Consider the following 3,299-nt stretch of genomic DNA (forward strand, 5'->3'; position numbering starts at 1 on the left):
CTTCTTAAAATGTTAAACAGCTTGACTAGTACTAAGGCTGCTTTGCGTTTTGGCTCCACCTAGTCTGGCATAGTGGAGGTCCATTTATTGCCGCTAAGCCTGCCGGGTGGGAGTTGTCCTCACCACCTCAACTCTGGTAACCAGTTGGCCCATGCTGTCACCAAGTAACTTGCAGCACGCTGCCCACAAACCCCATTCATGTGCTCAGCCTCGTGAAAGAGCCAGAGTTTGTGCTGCCAGCACGGCCCAGGAAGCCACCGGTTCAAAACCATGCTGCTTTTTATCTGCTACTGATGAATCAGGAAGACTTCTCTTAAGGGAGCTGCAGCATGCTGCCAGCTGAAAAAAAAAAATATGCAGCCAAACTTTGTGTTTGAGATTACTTTCCAAGCTGTCTCAGGTTTTATGTGGATTTAGCTAGCTCACATTAGAGTGCCAATTTGTTGTATGAGGCTACTTGTTCATTTCCTGGCCACCCAGACTCCCAAAATAACCACACAGAAACTGTATTAATCAAATCACTGATTGGCCAATCATTATAGCATATTCCTAGCAATCTATTGCATATTAAATTAGCCCATTTCTATTATTTTATATTTTATCCATGAAGCTCATGGCCTACCAGTAAGGTTCCACCTGGCAGCTTGTGTCTTTCCCCTCTGGCGGCTACATGGCATCTCTAGACTCTGCCTTTTTTCTCCCAGCATTCAGTCTAGTTTTCCCCTGCCTACCTCTACTCTTTTCCCCTATCACAGGCCAAGATAGTTTCTCTATTAACCAATGGTATTCACAGCATACAGAAGGGAATCCCACATCAGCCATGTTTCTTTTTTTTCTAAGATATGTGTTTAGCATTTAAATTTCCCTGTGTCCACAGTCTTTGATATGTTGTATCTTTTTTTACTATATTCAATATACTTCAATTTCCCAATGCCTAGTTTTTTATTTTGATTTTAAATTTTAGGTGGTAAAAAGATGGCACAGTGGTTAAAAACACTTGTTGCTCTTACTTGGGTACAGTTCTCAGCACCTACAAATTGGCCCATGAATATTATAACTCCAGTTATATGATCCTTCCTCCTTTTGACCACCACAGGCACCACACATGGTACCCATACATACATTCAGACAGAGCACTCATACATGTAAAATATAACTGAAATAAATCTAATATTTAAAATTTTTAGTTTTAATATTAATATGTATATGTATGGGTGAGCATGTTAGTTCAGCTGTCCAAAGAGACCTAAAGAGGATTTCCTGGGACTGGAGTCTCAAGCAGTTGTGAACCATCTGACATGAATGCTGGAAACCAAACTCTGATCCTCTGTAAGAGCAGCACATACTCTTAAACACCGAACCATCTCCCCAGCCCTTATTATGAAACAGGATCTCACTAATAGACCAGGCTAGCCTTGAGCTTTCAAGTCTCCTGATTTCTTCCTACCAAATTATGGGATTATAGGCATGTACTACCGCATCAGGCTTTTGTCCTGTTTCTGTGTTTTATGTTTATTATTATTTAAAGGTGTATACCACCCACCCACATTCAGGGTTTTTTTTTTCCACATTTGTTTTCTTGAGACAGGATTTCTTTATGTAGCCCTTGTTCTCCTGGAATGCCCTCTGACCAGGTTGGCCTCAAACTCAGAGACACACCTGCCACTGCCTCCTAAGTGCTGGGATTAAAGATGTGTGCCACCACTACCACCTGGCTAAAGTAATTATTGGTACATTAAATTTTCGTTTTTGTTGGGGGATATTTGTTTGTGCTGATTGCTCCAGGACCACCAATAGGGTCCAACTTTGGTTCAGAGGGCAGAGTTCACATTTTGTGGGCTGGTGTGGACCATAGAGTTTCCAGGCTGACTCAGAGGAAGATAGGACACACAGGGGAAAAAAACGAAGAATTGAAAGGTTGTGTGGTTTCTTCAGTCTGGGAAGAGAGAGGAAGCAGATGTTTGAGTCTCTTTAGATCTGTGGACCTCTCAGCTTTATTTGCTAATACTTACTCCCAAGTTATATTTTTTTAATAGAGCGTAAAAAGAAATCACAATAAGTTTTACCATTTTACTTTTTGCTTATTCTCTTTCTTCCTCATTTTTCACTTCTCTTTTCTTGCCTTCCTGTGGCATAAGTGTTTAGAATTCCATTTTGATTTGTTTGTAATATTATTAGCATAATATTTGTGTGGTTTTCTCAGTGGTTTTCTGGCCATTACAATAATCATGAATATATTGTCATAATCTATTCATATTGACATTTAGTAATATGAGTGAAGTACAAAACTTCACTCCATTTGTCTCTTTATCTTACCACTAAAACCTATAAATATTTTTGTTTTTTTTAGTTTTTTTTTTTTTTGAGACAGGGTTTCTCCGTACATTCCTAGCTGTCTTGGAACTGGCTCTGTAAACCAGGCTGGCCTCAAAATTGGAGTTCAATCTGCCTCTGCCTCCTGAGTGCTGGGATTAAAGATGTACACCATTATCACCCAGCAAAACCTATGAATTAAAAAAAATTTATATGTACATTTATATAACTTATTCTATATATACATATATAAGTTTAGGCTGTAGAAGGCTTTTTTTAAGGCTACCAACCAACTCCCAAATTATGGCATGGAGACTTATTAGTTTTAAACGCTCAGCCTTAGTTTAGCTATTATTTTAATCTGTTTATCTATGTTATGTCTTGAGGCTTTTTTCCTTCCTCCCTCCCTTCCTTTCTTCCTTCCCTGTTCTACTTTCACTGCTTCTCATGTCAGTTTGTCTGCCAGCTGCCTGGCCCCTGGCCCTGGCTGTGTCACTCTGCTTTTCTTTTGTTCTCTCCTCCTTTTTCAAGCCTAGATTTCTCCTCTTATTTATTCTGTCTGCCTGCTAGTCCCACCTATCCCTCTCCTGCCTAGCTATTCAGCTTTTTATTAGACCAATCAGGTGCCTTAGGCAGACAAAGTGAAACAAATGCAACACATCTTTATAAAATTATGCAAATACAGCAAAACAAATGTAACACATCTTTCTTTACATTGTTAACAAAGGCAGCAGAAACAAATGTAACACACTTTTATACAGTTAAAGTAATATTCTGCAACATCAACAAATGTAACACATCTTTGCCTAGTTAAAATAATATTTCACAACATTAGACAGTGTTATTTTTTTTGCTTCAACAAAATAACATACAAACATACAAAAAAACCAGTATTGTCGGGCGGTGGTGGCAAACGCCTTTAATCCCAGCACTTGGGAGGCAAAGTCAGGTGGATCTCTGTGAATTCGAGACCAGCCTGGTCTACA

Source organism: Microtus ochrogaster, chromosome 15, assembly GCF_000317375.1.
Source record: "Microtus ochrogaster isolate Prairie Vole_2 chromosome 15, MicOch1.0, whole genome shotgun sequence".
NCBI lineage: Eukaryota > Metazoa > Chordata > Mammalia > Rodentia > Cricetidae > Microtus > Microtus ochrogaster.